The sequence below is a fragment of the Pinus tabuliformis genome, chromosome 6 (genome assembly GCF_031772625.1).
Source record: "Pinus tabuliformis cultivar Carrire ecotype Pingquan chromosome 6, CPIR1, whole genome shotgun sequence".
NCBI classification, from domain to species: Eukaryota; Viridiplantae; Streptophyta; class Pinopsida; order Pinales; family Pinaceae; genus Pinus; species Pinus tabuliformis.
Window position 1 is genome coordinate 947,536,353 of NC_142292.1, and position 22,093 is coordinate 947,558,445.

Sequence of the window (22,093 nt, forward strand, 5' to 3'; positions counted from 1 at the left end):
ACAATTATATAATTTCTCTTTTAATTTATAAATAATCTTCATTATCATCAGGAAGTTAAATTGAGTTAAGTTGTGATATTTCTTAATATCAAATTTATTTTCTCACACATTAGATGAAGGTAATAACTAAGGATGGGCATTATCATGCCCCATATTGGAAAGCACTCATGTCAATTATGGACTTCTTAACTCCTCTTCCATTTGATATTGTTTTTTTTTTGTCATATATCTAACTACTATTGATTGCAATAGTAATATTAGCTCAACCACATTAATAAAGTGGCTGTTACATGTTGATTCACATAATTTTTCACTTTTTAAATTTAATGGTGTTGATTGGCATATGAAAAGTGGAAAATAATGTTGATTGGAGTACATAAACCACTTTATTAATGTAATTATGCTAGTTGACAACCAGCATGAAATCTCAAAGCATAACTGGTTACTAATGTAATTGTGCTAGTTGACAACTAACATGAATCTCAGAGCATAACTGGTTACTCATGGCTCATGATTGTTTTTATAATCTCTTTTTTTTTTTTTTAAATAATTGGTTACTGTTTTTATAATCTATTTTTATAATATCTTTTAAGTGGTTTATTCACGTAATTGTGCTAGTTGACAACCAACATGATAATTGGTTCCATAATTTATTTTTATAATCTCTTTTAAGTGGTTTATTAATGTAATTGTGCTAGTTGACAACCAACATGATAATTGGTTTCTCATAACTCATGATTGTTTTTATAATCTCTTTTTTTAAATAAACTATTTTATTAATGTAATTGTGTTAATTGACAACCAACATAAAATCTCATAACATAACTGGTTTACTAATGTAATTGTGCTAATTAACAACCAACATAAAATCTCATAGCATCACTGATTTAATAATATAATTATACTAATTAACATGAAATCTCAGAACATAACTAATTACTCATGGCTCGTGACTAAAAAGCAGTTACTAGTTATTTGTGGCTCGCGAATGTTTTTATAATCTTTTAAAAAAAAAACACTCACGATTGTTTTTATAACAGTTACTAGTTACTCACGGCTGGCCACTGTTTTTATAATCTCTTCTTAAAAAAATATGAAGTCACCCAAAAATGTTAATGTCGGGTGAAGAAGAATTATTATAAATAAAATTGGCGCACAACCTGTTAGTCGATAATACAAACATCTCGTTTATGAAACATATAAAATAGTTCGGTTGAATAGATGTGCGATAAAGGACTGGCGCAGAGTATACTTTTCAAGGAAATTGGTAAGCTACAAAGAGCCAACGCTTATGCAAGGTATCGGAAGGAAGTTTCACAAATTGTTTTGGCACAACACGTTAGTCGATAATACAAACATCTCGTTTATGAAACAAAAAAAAATAGTTTGGTTGAATAGATGTGCGATAAAGCTCTCGCGCAGAGTATACGTCTCAATATCATAATTGGTAAGCAGTGCACCAAACCCATATGAAATGTTGTCTAAGGAGCACAGAGAAAGGGTGATTTAAAAGTTAAGCTAATCTCGAAGAATTTTTTTTCCATGTTACATTATTATCGGAATCTAGTAAATAACGAGCAGACTTAACAAATTGCAAATCTAGTTGTAAGGTTGATATATAAATCATTTGGAGGAGCCCAGGATGCCTTTATTCAACGTATCAATATACAATATCTGCTTCCAACAATAAATGCTCAAATAAACAAGGAAACAAATGAAACCGAATGAAAGTCTAAGTGAAATAGATAGGTGGCCACCAATATCCATCTGGATCATTTCTCTCCCCTTAGAAAGCAATGATCCCAATTGCGTGTAGAGCTTCCATGAGGTGAGGAAATTTCTGCTGAACCTAGTCCTTGGTGAGCCACTTGCCTTGGTGTAGGAGTTGGCCAACTTTAACAACCCGATATAGTTGGATCTTCTGCTAGCGAGTGTTCTTGACCTGTGTGTCCATATCAGTTGTGGCATGTTCCATGCATCCTAGGTTTAACTATGTTGGTGTGAGTTGTCTTGCAATGTCTCAAGTGTCGAGTAATGGTGTGAAGTATGGTCGAAGGCAGTCCACATTGAACACTGGGCTCAGGATAGGGAATGGGGGAATGTTGAGCTCAAAATCATTGTCTCCCATAGCCTTGGTAATGGTGTAAGAAACATATCAAAGTGGTCTAAGCTTATGATGGTCTCCAGTAAGGCATTTTTTTTTGCAAATGCAACCAAACTTTCTTACGCACCCGATACTTGTGTGGCACCTGATGTTGATCATGCTACTGCTTGTACTTGGGATTTGACTTCTCCAAGATGTCGTGAACCTGCTAGAGGATGTGTTGGATGTGTTCAATAAATATGGTCATTTTATCAGCCTTGAACAATACATATGTGGATTTTGTCTATTTAGTCGCGTGAGGCATGACAACATCAATCAGACGCAATGGTTGAAATCCTAGACCCACTTGAAAGGGAGTGCGACCAATCGAGCTATGGAGATCTCTATTATAACTTTGCTGCACATATGGAAGACTCTCATCCTAGGTTCGAAGATGCTTGGAGTTGTACATGCAGAGTATGTCCACTATCATCCTATTGATGACCTCCGTCTGGCCATTAGTTTGGGGATACAAGGTAATCGACTTGGTGAGCTTGGGGTCCAATAGTGTCCAAAGGCTTGACTAGAATGTGCTCAGGAACCTACTATCCCGATCTGATATAATGGTCAATGGGATCCCAAAATGTACCCATACTTGTTTAAAGAAGCGTTTGGCATTGTCCACTACAGTGATACTTTTCTTGTAGGCTGCCAATATAGCCATCTTAAAAAATCTGTCCACAACCACAAATACACAGTCATTACCATGCTTAGTAGAAGGGAGGCCAAGCATATAGTCCATGGAGATGGATTCTCACGGCTGGCTGGGAGTAGGAAGAGGAGTGTACAAGCTTTGCTTCTTGATGGTTGACTTAGCAATGGCACAAGCAGTGTAGGATCTGATATATTTCCCAACATTCAATCGGAGTTTGGGCCAATAAAAGTACTTTTGTAGTACAACCATAGTTTTCTCCATACCAAAGTGTCCTGCAACCTAACTGCAGTGCACCTCCCAAGTCAACTTGGCATGCTCGCTTGAAGGAACAAAAAGGTGGCCCAGGTAGCATAATAATGTGTCCTAGAGGTAGAAATCAAGAACTTACTTTTCATCTACTAGCATCTCGTATGTGGAGGCGAACTTTGGATCATTTTTGTATAGTTGTGGCCATCCAGAGGTCTCATGAACATAAGAGTTAAGAACAGTAGTCAGTGTTGCAACTGGGGGCCAACTGTGGCAGTCTGCAACATGATTGGTGCTTCCCTTTTTCTATTTAATGTTCAAGTGGAATAATTGTTGCAGATATATAGACCACTTTTGATGGCAATCATTATGCAACTTCCCATGTGTCTGTATAAATTGAAGAGGTCGGTGATTGGTGTGGATGACCGTCTCCTTCCCCAAAATGTAGTGCTACCACTATCGGCAAGCCTACATGATGTAATACATCTCTGTATCATAGGTGGGGTACTTCTGAATTGTATTGGAAAGTGTCTCACTATGATAGGCCACCAGATGCCCATGTTGGGTGAGGACTGCACCAATAGCATACTCTGAGGCGTCTGTCTCGATTTCAAATGGCTGCTATAGGTCTAGCAGTGTGAGTACCGGTGCAGAGTAGAGGTTGTGCTTCAACTCAACGAACACCTTTTGTTGGGACTCTGACCAAGAAAACTTTTCTTTCGCCACACCTTTAGTAATCTAACTCAAAGGCAAAGTAATATGGTAGAATCCCAACACGAACCTCTAATAAAAATTTGCAAGACTCAAAAAGCTCTGAAGCTCTATTAGTGTGGTCGGGGCTGGCCAATCCCGAATGACTTGGATCTTAGTTAGGTCCACATGCATGCCACACTCATCTATGATGTAATCCAAGTATTAGACCAAGCTCATGCCAAAGGTGCATTTCTCCAAGTTGGCAAACAGTTTATGCTACCGAAGGGTTTGAAAGACCTGCCGAATGTGTTGCAAGTGTTCTTCCGAACTCTTGTTGAAGATGAGGATGTCATCCAGATAAACCACCATGAATGAGTTTGTGAAGGGCCGCAAGATGTCATCCATTAGCCTCATAAAAACAACAGGGGCATTGGTCAACCCGAAGGGCATAAAAAACCATTTGAAAATTCCTTCCATGGATTTAAAGGTAGCCTTCCTTACATTTGTGGGCTCTATTGGAACCTGCTGATAACTAGACTTTAGATCGATCTCGATGAAATACTAGGCCTCCTTGTGTTGGTCCAACAGGTCATAAATCTGTAGGATTGGATACCTGTCCCTAATAGTGATTTTGTTTAATGCCCAATAATAAATGCAGAGCCTCTAGGTTCCATCCTTCTTTTGTACAAGTACAATCAAGCTCCCACAAGGCAAGGAACTTGGTTGTATTTTCCATTTTTGCAGCAACTCCTGGATTTTTCGCTTGATCTCTTCATTTTCCAGAATGGAGTAGTGATATATCGGTCTGTTGGGTAGAGGTGCTCCGAGAGTCATATCGATTGAATTCTTCACCTGACAATGCAAGGGTACCCCTGTGGGCGAGGAGAAGATGTCTCTGTATTGTAACATGACAATATCCACCTACTTCTGCTTCTTGGAGGAACCCTTCCTAGGGGCCATCGATGTGGCTATGACCTTTCCCTTACTTTGAGAGAAAATCAGAAAGAAAATAAATCTCCCAGTCTAGGAGATGACCTTACTGCATTTCTTGGCAGATATTAAGGAGATGACGGTAGGTGGGGCTACCTCCAATATCTTGTATAACTTACTACCCAAAGAAATAATAACAAAGTGAGGTTTAGAATCATATACAACATGTTGCTTCCATAAATATGGTTGTCTTAATAATACATCATAAACTTCAAGAGGAGCAACATCACACAATACCTCATCTGTTAAGGGATTGATGTTGTAGGGAAGGAGACACAGCTGGCTGATGCAAAGATCTCGTCCTTGGTGAAGCCATCTAATAGTGTACACCTACAGATGTGATATAATCAGTAGGTCCAGCCGCTTCACAAACTCTATTGAAATGAGGTTCTTTTGGCTCTCATTTTCGATAATGAACTGCAACAGAGAACCCTTCACCCACATCTATGAGTGGAATAGGCATTCCCCCTCTTTTGGATCTTCAGGTTCGATCTTCTTGATCTTGGTGGTGGCCACAGTGGCACTGGGCTCCTCGTCAATGATATTCTTCCCTTTGTCACTCCCCTTATCAGGTTCTGACTCAGAAGATCTTCTTGATCTTGGTGGTGGCCATAGTGGCACTAGGCTCCCCGTCAATGATCTTCTTCCCTTTGTCTTCTTGGTTCGATCTTCTTGATCTTGGTGGTGGCCATAGTGGCACTGGGCTCCCCGTCAATGATCTTCTTCCCTCTGTCACTCCCCTTATCAGGTTCTGACTTAGAGTCATAACATGCGTTTGACTCAGAAGCCTTCAACTCAGCCACAAGTGACTACTTGGCCCGATACTCACTTGTGTTGTGAGTGAAGCTCTTTTGGAACTCACACCACTTTCTCGTGTCCTTCTTTATCTTCGTTGTGTTGTTATTTGCTTGCGGCTTCGACATGTTATCCTAGGTCGCCCTGTCTTTGCTTTGCCTTTTGTTCTGCGGTTTAGAGGCGCCTTTCCCTTGCTTCGGATTCGCAAATACAAAGCCTCACTTTTTTTGTTTAAACTTCGACTCAATCTTGACAGTTTGCTGGTACATCATGTCGAGCAAGGAGATGTCAAAGAACTCCATCTAATCATGGATATACTTGTGTAGGCAGTCGCAGTACTTGAGTACCAAATGTTTCTCAAAATCCTTGATACCCAACTTTGTGCGCAGGGCATGGAAAACATTAGTAAACTTTGGCACGTCTTGGTCTCTTGCCTACCGCAGTGTGGTCCACTTTATGTATTTATCCACATATCTCCCAATGGAGTAGTACTTCTCCTTGATGGCATCCCGGAATGAATTCCAAGTGGGTGCAACTGAAAACAGTGAGGGTGTACTTTCATCTTTCTTCTCACAGTAGGTTTCCCACTAGTCCTTGAAGTGGGGGGCGGATTTGAGAAGTGCAAAAGCAATATTTTTCTAACTGGAAAAATCATGAACAAAAAAATATCCTTCTAGGAGATTTAACCATTTATCTACGAAATCTACATCTATTTGACCTTCAAATATGGGGATGTCAAAGTTAACTTGTACCTTAAAGGGTGTGACGCTTCTAGAGTAGCTGTCAGAAGTAGATGCGTCACCTTTGGGTAGCCGCCGAAGGATCTGAGCAAATTTGTCCATCATCTTGTTCCTTTGTCACTCGAGGGCTTCTTTAAGCAAGATTTTGAAATGATTTGCTACCTCGTCGTTTTTCTTATCTTCCGTCATGGGAAGCTGTCGGGATTTGCAAGTCTAGTCTTGCAAAATTTGAACCAGTTCGAGCCCTAACACCTTATATCCCAACTTTGTTGGGGACATGCAAAGAAAAACAAAGAAAAATAAAACTGCTCTGATACCAATGATCCGAACTTAAACAAGAACCCAAAAAATTACAGAAATATGCTTACAAACAGAATGGAAATAAGCCTAGGCTTGGGCAATGGTAGCCTATATCTTAGAAGAGATGTGGTGGCTACATGCCTCTAAACTTTGTTACAATGAGGCTCAAGGTCCTATTTATTTTTGAAAAACATGAGAAAACCATAAAAAACCAAAACCTTAACCCCAAGAGATCTCACGCCAAGAGTTTGTGGGCCTCATTGAGGTTAGTTGGGCAGCCAACTTCCTGGGGTCATAACATGGTTATATTATCTTCATTTGATGTGTATGATACCTTTTTGGAAAGGTCTCTCTAAGTACAACAAGATTTTCTACAAGCTTGTAGCGGTGGGTTGTAGAAAACCTCAAAAAAACGTTATTTAGGGGGTCAAAACTACTCCAGAAGTTTAGGACCGAAAAACTACGAAAAATAGTAAATGCTGAAATAAACAAGGAAACAAGTGAAACCGACTGGAGTCCTAAGTGGAATAGGTGGGTGGCCACCAATGTCCACCCGGATCATTCCTCCCCCTTTAGGAAGCAATGGTACCCATTGTGTATAGAGCTTCCATGAGGTGAGGAAATGTTTGTTGAACCTGGTCCCCGATGAGCCACTTGCCTTGGTGTAGGAGTTGGCTAGCTTTGACAACCTGATACTATTGAATATTCTACTCTTGAGTATTCTTGACCTGTGTGTCTATAATTCGATCAGTTGTGGCATGTTCCATGTAGTCTAGGTTTAACTCTGTTTGTGTGAGTTGTTCTGCAATGTCTGATGTGTCGCATAATGGTGGGAAGTATGGCCGAAGGCGGTCCACATTGAACATTGGGTGCAGGCTAAGGAATCAGGGTAATATGAGCTCAAAATCATTGTCTCCCACAACCTTGATAATGGTGTAAGGACCATGTCAGAGTGGTATGAGCTTTCGATGGGTTCCAGTAAGGCATTCTTTCTGCAAATGCAACCAAACTTTGTCACCCACCTGAAACTTGTGTGGCACCTGACGTTGATCATATTGCTCCTTGTACTTGGCATTTGACTTCTGCAGGATGTCATGAACCTAATGGCAGATGTGTTGGATGCGTTCAATAATTATGGTCACTTTATCAACCTCAGACAATACATGTGTGGATTATGTCTGTGTAGTCATGTGAGGCATGATAACATCAAACAAACACAATGGTTGAAATCATAGACAAACTTGAAAGGGACTGTGACCAGTCGATCTATGGAGAGATCTATTATAATTGTGTTGCCGATATGGAAGACTCTCATCCCAGGTTCAAGGATGCTTGGAGTATTACATGTGGAGTATGTGCACTATCATCCTATTGACGACCTCCGTCTGGCCATCATTCTAGGGATGGAAGGCAGTCGACCTGGTGAGCTTGGTGTCCAATAGTGTCCAGAGGCTTGACCAGAATGTGCTCAGGAACCTTCTATCTCGATATGATATAATGGTCTGTGGGATCTGAAAATGTACCCATAATCGTTCAAAGAAGAGTTTGGTAGTGTCCTCTACGATGATACTCTTGTTGCAGGTCGCCAATATAGCCATCTTAGAAAATCTGTCCACGACCACAAATACACAGTCATTACCATGCTTGGTAGAAGGGAGGCCAGACATATAGTGCATGGAGATGGATTCCCATGACTGGTTGGGAGTAGGCAGAGGAGTGTATAGACCTTTCCTCTTGATGGTTGGATTGGAAATTTTGTAGGATCTGTTATATTTCCCAACATCCAGTCAGAGTTTGGGCCAATAAAAGTATTTTTATAGTACAACCACAGTTTTTTGCACACGAAAGTGTCTTGCAACCTAACTGTAGTGCACCTCCAAAATCATCTTAGCATGCTCACTTGAAGGAACACAAAGGTGGCCCAGGTAGCATAATAATGTGTCCTGGTGGTGGAAATCAAGAACTTGCTTCCCATCTACTAGCATTTGGCATGTTGAGGTGAACTCTGGATCATTTTTGTATAGTTGTAGCCATCCAAATGTCTCATGACCACAAGGCTTGAGAAAAAAAGTCAATGTTGCGACTAGGGGCCGACTGAGGTAGTCTGCAACATGATTGGTGCTACCATTTTTGTATTTAATGCTTACGTGGAATTGTTGCAAATATGTAGACCACTTCTCATGGCAATCACTCTGCAACTTCCCCTATGTCTATATAAACTAAATAGGTTGGTGATCAGTGTGGATGACCGTCTCCTTCCCCAGAATGTAGTGCTTCCACTATGGGATGGCCTGCATGATGGAATACATCTCTTTATCATAGGTGGGCTACTTCCGAATTGTATCAGAAAGTGTCTCACTATGATAGGTCATTGGATGCTCGTGCTAGGTGAGGACTACCCCAATAACATAGTCTGAGGTGTCTATCTCGTTTTCAAATGGATGTTGCAGGTCTAGTAGTGTGAGCACCGATGCAGAGTAGAGGCAGTGCTTCAACTCAATGAACGACTTTTGTTGGGACTCGGACTAGGAAAAATTTGCTTTCGCCCCTCCCTTATTAATCTGTTTCAAACGCCAAGTAATTTGGGAGAATCCAAACATGAACCTCCGATAAAAATTTGCAAGGCCCAAAAAGCTTTGAAGCTCTGTTAGTGTGGTTGGGGCTGGCCAATCCCGAACAACTTGGATCTTATTTAGGTCCACATGCACACCACGCTCATCTATTATGTAATGCAATTATTGGATCAGGCTCATGCCAAAGGTGCATTTCTCCAACTTGGCACATAGTTTGTGCTACTGAAGGGTTTGAAGGACATGTCGAATGTGTTGGAAGTGTTCTTTCGAACTCTTGTTGAAGATGAGGATGTCATCCAGATAAACCATCACTAACGAGTTGGTGAAGGGCTGCAAGATGTCATTCATTAGCCTCATAAAAGCATTCGTGGAATTTGTCAACCCAAAGGGCATAACCAACCATTTGAAAAGGCCTTCCTTGGATTTAATGACCTTGCTTCTTAATGGTTGGCTTGGCAATGGCGTAGGATCTGATATATTTCCCAACATCTAGTAAGAGTTTGGGCCAGTAAAAGTACTTTTGTAGTACAACCACAAATTTCTCCACACCAAAGTGTCCTGTGACCCAACTGTAGTGTGCCTCCCAAATCAGCCTGGCATGCTCACTTGAAGGAAAACAAAGGTGGCCCAGGTAACATAATAATGTGGCCATCATCATTTTGCACCTCCCCAAAAAAAAATTTTGGCCAATGGATGCACGAATCTCGAGAAAAAACTAAAAAATGGCTAAAGGTGATGAAGGCCAATTTATTGGAAACCGTGCATTGGAATTTACTAAAATTTCTTGGGCATGTTACCATCATCCATGTGCATCTCCCCATGAAGCATCATTTTAAATGGATGCACGGATGTCGAGCAAATTAAAAAATGGTTGTAGGTGATAGAGGCAGATTTCTTGGAAACCGTGTACTGGAATTTTCTAAAATTGCTTGAGCATGTCATCCATATGCATCTCTCCATGAAACATCTTGGAAAATGGATGCATGGTTTTCAAGTTATGGAAAAAATAAATTTCTGCTCTATGTATTTTTATTTCTTGTAGTAAAACAGAGCATTCGTGTAGTTTTTTTGGACAACAAGCAAACTGAATGAGAAAAGCTTGAGAATGATAGGTACATGGTGGAAATATATGAGGGTGATTGATTTGCATGGCCTTGGCCTTGTTGGAGCATTTGAGCAAAAGGGGAGAAAGTCAAAATTTGACTTCTTTTGACTAGGCTTGACCAATTTTTTATTTTGGTACCAACTTGTTCTTGTTGCTTGCAGTTGTTGGAGAGTACATGCATTCATCAAAGAGACACATGGAGCAAAGATTTATTATTTTTTCTTTTCTTTTCTTTTCTAGGCCTACTAGCCACTTCAAGGAGATTTTCAAATAGTAGGTCTGCTTAGGCGCCCCAAAGGAGGTTTTCACTTAGGATCTTTTCTTTTCTTTTTTCCCAACCCATTGACTGCCTCTTGGAGGTTTTCAATCAATGAGCCAATTTGAGCTGCCCTACCCTACCCTACTTGAAAAATAAAATCACTTCCAAGTATAAGAATACTTCCAATGGAGCCATGTCCACATCAAGATGACAGAAAAACTGATGTGTAGGCTTGCGATATATGACTTGACATGTAACTAGATTTGAGTGATCAAATGCTTTGACTTTCATGATATCAAGCACGATTGAAGAAGAGAGTATTGTTGCAACTTAGTGACTTTCTTGAACCAAACCTCAATATAACTTTCATGTCCTTGGTTTTCTTGCTTATCTGGATCATTCTTCATGTCTTCTTCTACCATGACCTTCAAATCTTCCTCTTTTTGTTGATTGTTCTTTTGAATTCATGGAGGATTTGATGGTAGCCATGAGGGAGCTTTCTCAATTTCTAATTTTGATGTCTGCTCTCATTAAGTGCAACCCATGGTTCTTTGATCTTCTCTTTTGAATATTCTTTTTTCTGCATGTTGTCCTTCAATGGCATCAAGATAATCGCTTTTTTGTAATGTTCTTCCTGAGCTGAGATGAATACCATTGAGATCAAGAGGGGATATTTTGAAGTGTTGTACCTCAACATTGTAAGTGGGATGAGCTACTTCAATGCGTGGGTTTGGAAATAGTGGTACAGGTAGTTGATTGGCAGTGGATATTTGAGATGGATGTGGTTTGGGTTGTGTTGGAGGTGGAGGTGAATGGCAAATATAACACGGAGTTGGGTATGGAGGATATTGAGGAAAATATTGAGGATATTGTAGATGGCTCCCATAAGTTCCTTGCCAACCTTGTTGCCAAGATTGGTTTTGGGGATGAGATAGCCAATGTTTCCAAGGAAAGGGTGTGTTCCAATTACTTTGAGGTGCATATGCATAACCTTGAAATTGTGAATTAGGCTCTTGCATCATACTAGGTTGAATAGGCGACCATGGTCCTCTTGGAGCTACATAACATAGTTGCATTGGCAATTGACTTACTTCATTGTCCTCTTGGTGAACTTCCTTCAACCTTGGTAATGATGGACAATATTTAACATCATGTGATGCTGCATGGACAACATAAATATCAACATCTTCTTTTTCTTCATATTGCATTCTTAACATTTCTACTTGTTTGGTTAGATTGGTAAGAATTTATGTTTAACATCATCAAACAAATTTCCAAGTTTAGCTTGACTTACCGATCTTGATGTTGATTTACTTACTCTTGCCCTTTCTCTTGATATGTGTTTGCATGTTTCACAAATTTCTTCAAATGATAGTTGGTATACATCACCTCCACTCATGAGATCAAGGAGATCAATCCACTCATCCATAATTGTTCTAAGTAAGAGGGTTTTTAGTGTGTCGAATCCTAAATGATGTAGTTTTTCCCTATTAACATTATACATGAACCTCTCTATTAGATCCTCTAGACTCTCATCTTATCTTTGATTCATTCTAAATATTTATTCCTTAAGATCATGATCTTTATATTTTTCTAGAAATATATTTTTCATATCATTCCATGATCTTATTAAATTAGTCTCTAAACTCATAAACAATTTAAGAGCTCTATCCTTCAATGTTGCCAGAAGCAATCTCAATTTTTGAGTTTTTAATAAGTAATCATAAGATCTACAAAAAATTTCAAATTCAAAGAGAAAGGTTTCTGGATCCTCTAACCTTAGACTATGAAATTTTGGAACAAAAGATGGAGGGATGTTCTTCATGTGCACACTACCATCAGCATCTTGAATGGGAAATCCGAGAGGATCTTCCTCATTGTCATCATCTCCATCCATTTCTTTTACAATATTTGTCATCTTCTTCTTCTACCTGCAAAAGTGAATGGTGATGTGGCTCTTACTGCACCACGTGATCAAATGGGGGGTGGGTTGGTGTTGGGAATTTTTTTTGTTATTATGATTGAATGAAAACACTAATGCAATGCACTTTTCTATTTTTGAAATGAAATATGTCTAATGCAAGTATTTTTTTTTTTTTTGCAAAAAGTAAAAAGAAATGAATCAACTAAGGAATAAAACAATGCATACTTTGACAACTCCCTGACAATAGCGCCAAAAGTGACGAGCCTCGATATTGCAACAAGAATGTTGCAACTCCCAAGGCTACCGACTTTAATTATCAACCTGCGGTTCGTACAAAATTAAGAGGTATCGACACTATATGTTCAACATACAATGTGTCATTCCTTCGCTGTCATGATATAATGGAGTGCATGTACTAAAATTAAACCCTAAGCTAATTGCAGAAAATGAACTGAAATGGGAACCCTAACTTATTGCAAGAAATAAAGTACAAGGAAAGAAACATATTCTAATTGCATGAAGATTATGAACTAAATGTAAAAGAAACCTAAATTAACCCTAATTATCACATGTGATAATTTAAACTAACTGAGCATGGAATCTGATATAGAGAGTGCTAACTGTTGTGTGCACGAATAAATATAAAATAACTTTTTCCTTTTTATTTTTTTGCTTGAAAAATGTAAATGCTAATCTTGCTTGGTTCTTTGGCAGGGGAGACAGGTGTGGAGGAAAAGGAGTACAATGGTTCAGATGTCTTAGAGGGAAACTAGGGGGCTAATCCTGTCTTTTAGTGATGATTTTTCTCAATTTAGGCTCAAAACAGACCACTACAAGTTTTCCTACAGGACGTCTACAAGATCCCCTATTTTAATACAAAAAGCAGGACGAAAGTGTGGAAGTGGTCTAGAAGGTGGAATGGAGCTTGGAAAATGTGGCTAATGGAGGAATAAGGCCTGGAGGTGGTGGACACTACCTAGAACTCAAGAAAGGGCTTCAAGATGGGTAGGTTTGCTCAATGGAAATGGCAATTTTTCTTTGGCGACATGGGTGGATGAGGCTTGGATGAGGCAAACGAGATGAGGTCTCCCTGCAATGTAGAATCTCTTGCAACAACACACATTATTGTTTGCATCTATCCACAAATTTATCTATACATGGGAAATATTCATTAAATAACGAAAAATTACTTTGTCTAAAAATCAGAAATTCAAGAACTAGTGAGCTAGTAAATCTATCAAATGCCTAACCTAATCAAGTGAAAATGAAATGGGGTAAATTTTGTTATTAAATACAATGTTTTTTTGATATAATTCAAGTGGAACCAACTCGATTGAAGATTGTTAGCATGCTCTAAAAAATAGCAGAAATTTATTGTTCTTTTCTAAAAAGGAGTTCCAGAAATCTAAATTTGGGAATAAGAAGATTAATCCAAGTATCTTAATGATTACTATGACCTTTCAAAGCTTTTCCAAGGATGAAATGATGCTTTTGATCCTGCAAAAGAACTTACAACAACCATTTAACCCAATCCTACAACAAGAAACCATTAATACTAATTGCAAAAATGGAAAGAAATAAGAATAAGAGATGCATGTGAATAAGAAGCGAAGAGAAGAAAAGAAAATGATACAAAAGGGCTCTAAGGCTCTTGGGATGGCAAAACCTAGGGAAAATCAGAGACCTATGGAGGATAACAAGATTTAGAAGTTGAACATGACACCAATCTTTATTATTTTCATCAATACAATTACATCCCTACAAGAAAATACAATGGAGTTGCAGAAATATGAGTTCTCTCCATAAGAAGGCTAATAAAAATATCTCCCTGGAGGAAAATTTGACTTGGTACTTATAAAAATTGATTATGAATCATTCCTCATGAAAGGAGGAAGCTTTCCCTACCAAAATACCTTGATTAGTGGATCTAGTTCCCAATACTAGGAATCTGCATTAAATGGGAGGGAATACATTCCTAGATTTTCACAATCATTGGAGTTCCACAATCTGTGCCATAATTCCATAATATATTGTTGATTTATTATTTAATATTGATCCTCCTATAGTAGGGAGCAAGTCCCTAAATTATCTCGACTTCCAAATCTTCATAAACTGCCCAATATTCATAGTCATATGGGCCTTAATTTATGTTTAATTCATAGACATGGGCCTTAATTTATGTCTAATTTAGAGGTCCATCAGCATGATGCTCAACAATGGTTCCAACATCTAAAGGCAATTTCTATTAGCTCATGGCCATGTTTTTAGGAGATTTTTCTTAGATATTGGGGACAACACAAGGCACATGAATAATGCCTATTGGAATTATATACTATATAGAGGTAGAGCAGTGAATCAGTCACTGAGTTTCATAGGAGGTTTGAGAGAATTTATTTCAACATGTCAAAAGAAATTCGGCCTCTTGAAGTTGCCACTATGTTGTATTATTCAAAGGATCATCCTATTGGCTTGGGCTTTTATCTCAAGGAGAGGAGGCCTTGTACATTGGAGCAGATGTTTCTTTATGCACAGGAAATTGAAGATAATTTATGGGCTTGTGGAAAATTTTCTTATCATATGGAAAGAAAAAGTATTTTTGAAGACAAGAAGGTTTGCCAAGAAAAAAATGGAAATGCTTTATAGGAAAATGTAGGTTTAGTAATTTTGTGAATAAAGGAGGAACTAATACAGTCTCTCAAGTGTTGTTGCAGGAGGATTTTTTTTTCAAGAGCTGGCAATGCATGAAAAACATCAGCATTATGGGAAACTAAATTTGGATTCCTCTTTTCAACCTAAATGGTTGTCAGTAGAAAATAGAAATCATATTTTTGGCATTCAAACCTCAAAAGTGAAGTTTGTGCAAAGGCCGACACAAATAAAAAATTCCTTTGAAGATCTAGTGGTAGACTTCATGGAATCTTAATTTTCTGAGTTTTTTAAAAGTGCATATTTCAGCATATTTGTAGTTTCCAGCTATAGATATGTTTTTTTGACAAAGTTTTTATGGCTCGGTACAAGTTTATTTTGGGTTTAATTAGTCATCCATGAAAAAATAATCATTTCGTTTACAATTTTACTCTCGTGGTTTCTTTGGAAATTTTCATATTCCTAAGCAACTAGCGAGTGTAAATAAATAGGCTCAACAATTGAGAGTTTTAATTTGGGTTTATAGTTTTCAATAAAGAGTGATAATCTAGGAAATAAATCAACTGGTGAAGATCCAGTGACAGACTTCATGGAATATTATTTTTCTGAGTTTTTAAAAAGTGCAGATTTCAACATATTGGTAGTTTCCAACTATAGATATGATTTTCTGACAAAGTTTTTATGGCCCGGTATAGGTTTATTTTTGGTTTCATTAGTCAGCCATGCAAAAATAATCATTTCGTTTACAATTTTACTCTCATGGTTGCTTTGGAAATTTTCATATACCTGAGCAACTAGCGAGTGTAAATAAATAAGCTCAATAATTTAGCATCTCTTTTTCAGTGTGAAAAATTCCGACAATTTTAATTTTGGTTTATAGTTTTCAATAAAGAGTGACAATCTGGGAAATAAATCTACTGGGTGATTTCAAATTTTAGGGAGCAATTTTGGTTTGACGCCATGCCCAACCAGAGGCCACTGGTCTACGATTTTCAGCTCTTTGCATGCAAAGCGTTATCCGTAGCCGAAGCAAAGATGTTGTAGCTTAATCCGGCTCAGTAAAGGTATCAAAGTAAACGTATCAAAGATTGGTTAGCCAAATATTTTAACTAAATTTTTTTTTTAGGGTTTTCCTAGTGAAAAGCTCATAGCATAGCTAGCTACTGATGGCTTGTAACTTTTTTATAATCTCTTTTAAAGGAAAAAATGAAGTGATGCAAAGTGTTAATTTGAGGCCAAAAATAACTTTTAAAAGTCACATTGGCGTCCTCAATTTCCTATAGATATAAAGAGCCAACACTTATACAAGGTATCAAAAGGAAGTTTCACAAATTGTTTTGGCACAATGCGTTGATCGCTAATGTAAAAATCCTATATATAAAATAAAAAACATAGTTCAGTTGAATAGAGTGGGATAGAGGGTTGGTGCAGAGTATACTTCTCAATGTCATAACAAGAAAATTTGTAAGCATTGAACCAAACCCATACAAATTTTTTTCTAAAGAGCATAGTGATTTAAAACCTAAAGCTAATCTCAAAGATTATTTTCCATGCTACATTATTATCGGAATCCAGTAACTAACGAGAAAACTTAACAAATGACAACTCTCTTTGTAAGGTTTACATATAAAGCATTTGGAGGATCCCACGATACCTTTATTCAACGTGTCAATATATAATATCTGCCTCCAACAATATAAGCACCAGAAAATTTCCAAAGCAAATATAATTGCGCCAACAGAGAAGGGACCAAGGGAAAAGCCCACGCTAAGCTCCAAAATCTTGTACAACTATACAAGAGTTGACACCACCAAACTGATTCGCCTTCTTATCGCCAAATGACAAAACACCATAGAGAGCATATAAATGATCTAATACATTGGAATTCAGTGTAAATCAACCCAGTGATTTTGATTCAGTTATTACTTCAAAGGATATTTCCATTCCTACTTCTCCAACTTCATAACTCCGTCTCTATGATGAAAATATAATCTTTTCATTGATTGGATGTTGTATGGGCATCTTATCATTTTTTTCATCTAGAGCCCAAATTATTTTCTAAACTTTGGGATTGGGGTATGTTCTTAGAGTTGCTTCAATGGCCTCGCTATTCTATTAGAATTACAATCACTTTAGAAATAGTTTATGTCATTAGATGGGGTGCAATTCAAGTACTCTCAGTGGTCTTGAGAATGAATGATGAAGGTGACTCAGGTTCTGGACCATGAGAAACTGATGCTATCTTATTAGTGGTAATAAAACAACATCAACTTTTGGAGACACTACTCTTATGTAATGCCACGACAATGGAGGATTTCTTGTCTATTTGGAAAAGATCTTCAACATTGTAGTTGTTGCAATTTTATCAGTGATTTTTGTCCTCTCTTTTGGGGGGATTATTCCACAAGCGATATGTTCACAACACAAACTTTCTGTTGGTGAAAATTTTTTGTGGCTTGTGCGCATCCTTATACTCTTTTGTTACCCTATTGCCTATCCAATATCGAAGGTCCTTCATTGCATACTTTGACACAATGAGTGCAATTAAACAAGGGGAGCTCTCACATGACTATTATAAGTGGAGCACTTGATCTCACTAAGAAAATTGTTGAGGAAGCTATGACACCCATTAAGTTAACCTTTTATTTGGATGCAGATTCAAAGCTAGATTGGGAAGCATGTTAAAATAAGATAATTACTCCTGCATGAGGAGTTGGCTAAACATAGAGAGTCAGTTAATTGAGTGATTGAGTGATTGAGTGTTTGAGTGTTGAGTCAAGTCAAGTTAAGTGATAGATGACTTTTAGTGTGTGGTTGCATGTGGTTGCATGTCAAGATATTTTAGGCAAGTTGCTAGTTGGAAAAGGATAAATACCCTTCACCGAGTTCATTGTAAGTATCATGTTTTGTGTGATCAATAGAGGAGTCGGAGTTCATGTTTTATGTGTGAATTATTTATGCTTTGTCTCCTCCACCTTTCCAACAAATTAGTATCAAAGCGAGGTTACATAGAGCAAGGGAGAATGGATTAGCAACAATTTGTGTGAGAAGAGAAATCTATTTTTTCTCGTTATTTGAGCATTAACGCATCCTATAGTTATATACAGGGCGTTATAATGTTTGAAGGTGTAACATAGGGCCGCGTTAATCGTCTTGGACTTACCTTGTTTTTCATGCACGCTAGTTCCATGTATTCCTTATGCATTAAATCATTAACATGTTGCTCCCTATCGTGCACGGCATTTAACGCATACCATTCTAATAATACAGATTGTTAGCGTAGTGTAGTGTGGAAGCATTAGCGTAGTACCAAAGTTTGACTTCTTAAAAAAAATGTGACGTGAAAGAACAAAGTGTTGGTGAAAGGTGGAAGTTGTTACTTCCTCACTTTCTTTTATGATTATAGTAGAAAGAATATGACTCAAAGGCATTCCATTATTACTGCAAACAACATGGAATCAAAAGACAATTTACAACCAGGTACACACTGCGGCAAGGTGGTGTAGCAGAGAGAAAGAATAGGACAATTGTGAACATGGTAAGAAGCATGTTGAAAGGCAAAAACTTGTCTAGTGAGTAATAGGAAGAAGCAGTTGCATGTGCTATTTATGTGATCAACAAATATCCTACAAATAGAGTGATGAATAGAGTACCAGAACAAGCATGGTCAGGTATTTCTTGCAACATATCTCATCTCAGAGTATTTGGATGTGTATCTTATGCACATGTTCCTAAAGAGCGAAGATGAAAATTGGATGATAAAAGGGAAAAATGCATATTCACTGGTTATAGTGAGCAATCAAAAGCTTACAAATTGTATAGCCATGTCACAAAGAAGACCATAATTAGAAGAGATGTTGTGTTCAAAGAGAAAGAGTCGTGGAATGGAACTGTAGATAAAACAGTTGATGCACAAGTGCCATTGATGTAAGAAGATGATGTAGTAGAAAAGGAGCATCAAGAATCATAGGTGAAGACACCAAACATAGACACACCAACAAGGACTCCAAGATTTTCAAAGTAGCATGGATCTTCAAACAGATCAACAGATCAAGATTCTCCTAACAATCAATCAAGTGATGAATCAAGCAATGGTAAGAGAAAGATGAGAAGTTTGAAAGATATTTATGATGATTTGGATGTTAGTTTAAATTTTGCATTATTGTCATTCCAAACTTCTTCGTTTGAAGAATCAATTAGAGATGAAAATTGGGTGCAAGCCATGGATGCAGAAATTGAAGCTATTGAAAAGAATGATACATGGGATTTGGTTGATTTACCAAAGGACAAAAATATCATTGGAGTGAAGTGGGTGTACAAGACAAAGTTGAATAAGAAAGGTGAAATTGACAAATTTAAAGCAAGACTTGTAGCAAAAGGATTCTCACAGCAACCGGGAATAGATTTTGGAGAAATGTTTGCTCCGGTAGCTAGATTGGACACTGTAAGAGCAGTTCTAGCCACAATAGCTCAAAAGAAGTGGAAAGTATATCAAATGGATGTGAAATCATCCTTCTTGAATGGAATTCTAAAAGAAGAAATTTATGTGCAACAGCCTCCAGGATATGAAGTTGAGAGTAACAAAGAGAAAGTTTACAGGTTGAAGAAAGCGCTCTATGGACTGAAGCAAGCACCTAGATCTTGGTATAGCAGAATCAACAACTACATGATTAAGAATGGATTTTGCAGAAGCAACATTGAACCTACCTTGTACACAAAGGTAAATGAGCATGGATAGATTTTGATTGTTTGCTTATATGTTGATGACATGATTTTTACAGGTGATTTTGAGATAGATGAATTTAAAGCAGCCATGATGAAAGAATTTGAGATGACAGATCTTGGTCTCATGAAATATTTTCTTGGCATAGAAGTTGAGCAATCTGAAAAAGGGAATTTTTATTTGTCAAAATAAATATGCCAAAGATTTGTTGAAAAGATTCAGGATGGAAAATTGCAAACCTGTCCCTACACTAGTTGCAATAGGTACAAAGTTAAGCAAGGATGATGAAGGATCATATGTCAATCCAACTCTATTCAAAAGATTGGTTGGAAACCTCATGTATCTAATAGCTACAAGTCCGGATATCATGCAAGGAGTGAGTTTGATTTCCAGATTTATGGAGACTCCAAAAGACACACATTGGAGTGTAGGAAAAAGAATTTTGAGATACATAGTAGGAACTAGAGATTGTGATGACTTTGTGGGAAATTTGGATGATAGGAAGAGCACTTCTGGTTTTGTGTTCCACCTTGGTTCAGGTGTGATTTCATGGACATCTAAGAAGCAGCCCATTGTGACACTTTCGTCAGCAGAAGCAGAATATGTAGCAGCAACATCAACAACATGTCAAACAGTTTGGTAAAGAAGAGTATTTGATGGACCAAAGCAGAAACAACAAGGATCAACAACAATATATTGTGACAACACCTCAGCGATTGCACTATCCAAGAATAGTGTGTTTCATTAGAAGAGCAAGCATATTGATACTAGATATCACTTTATTAGAAAACTTGTGAGCAATGGAGAAGTTAACTTGAAGCCCTGTAAATCTAGTGATCAACTCGTTGATATATTTACTAAGTCATTAGCAAAATATGAGTTTGAGTTTCATAGAAGAAACTTGGGTGTTGTAAGCCTAACTGAGACATAGACCAGTAGGCATGTTTGAGCTATCATGAGTCATGTTTTAGTTTAGCGGTCGTAATTACGGGGGAGTGTTAAAACAAGATAATTACTCCTACATGAAGAGTTGGTTAAACATAGAGAGTCAATTAATTGAGTGATTGAATAATTGAGCGTTTGAGTGTTGAGACAACTCAAGTTAAGTGATAAAAAACTTTTAGTGTGTGGTTGCATGTCCAGATATTTTAGGCAAGTCTCTAGTCGGGATAAATACCCTTCACCAGGTTCATTGTAAGTATCATGTTTTGTGTGATCAATAGAAGAGCTGCAACTTGTGTTTTATGTGTGAATTATTTATGCTTTGTCTCCTCCACCTTTCCAACAAAGCAATGGGAAATATTTTGGTATAAGGCCAAAGTCGTATTCCTGTATATTCAGGGAGTCCCCAAAACTTCTCTTGGCGAAATGCCTTTATAACAATTCATCCTGAAACAAAGACCCTTGTCAATGTTGTTTCAATAAGGAGAATGTCGAGGGTACCAACGGACATGCCCGTATATGCTATTCTCAATGAATTTGAGAAGGGAAGCACTCATATGGTCACTGATGTGAAAACAAAGGGAAAAGAAAAACTACTTCCATGTAGCAATGAAGCAAAGCGATCTTACGAAATAGAGAAATCAGACTTTCAATTTGATACGACATATAATTCGACTCAAACTATATATGTTGACCTTGAGAAGTGTGTAAACGGAAAGGACTGATCGATGGTGATGTTTGTGGTATTGCCGAATTCGTTTCAACAAAAGTAAAGGAAGTTTTTCTCAACTGGTAATCAAAGAAACTCGGAGGAAAGTACATCATTTCTTGTCTCTATGATCTCTGGACTGTATCTATCAATTTTGATCTATCTCTGAGAGATATCCACCATCATTCTGCGATCAAGAACATTCTTTACCAAATATCAATGACCGGTTTAAACCTTAAGATATATGGTCTAGCAGGTTTGCCAAGAAAATTGACAGTTCATAGCACTCTTGCTCCAATCCAATGTGATCACGGTGGGTCAAGATGCTCGAAGTTTAACCCAAAATGTGGTCTCGCAAGGCGGTATTTCTAAACTACCCACTAAAAAATCAATGGTCAATATTCAACCCAACATCACTCCTTTGAAGTTCCAGAAACTACTATGGGTGGTCCCGGGGGCAAAAAGTTGTTTTACATAGGGCCCACACTAACTTTACTTTGATTTGGAGGTCCAAATATTTAAACATGGCTATTCCAAATATTTTCTAGTGTCGAAGTTTTGTTTTCAAGGACATTGTATTCAATGATATATATATATGTATATGTATATGTATATGTATATGTATGTATTAAAAGAGAGGGCATTTTAAT

General features: G+C 37.7%; 1 pseudogene; it reads left to right on the top strand.

Annotated features, from left to right (window-relative positions):
• Positions 1-17,261: 17,261 nt before the first annotated feature.
• Positions 17,262-21,459, top strand: LOC149262082 (DUF21 domain-containing protein At4g14240 pseudogene; annotated as a pseudogene).
• Positions 21,460-22,093: the final 634 nt, after the last annotated feature.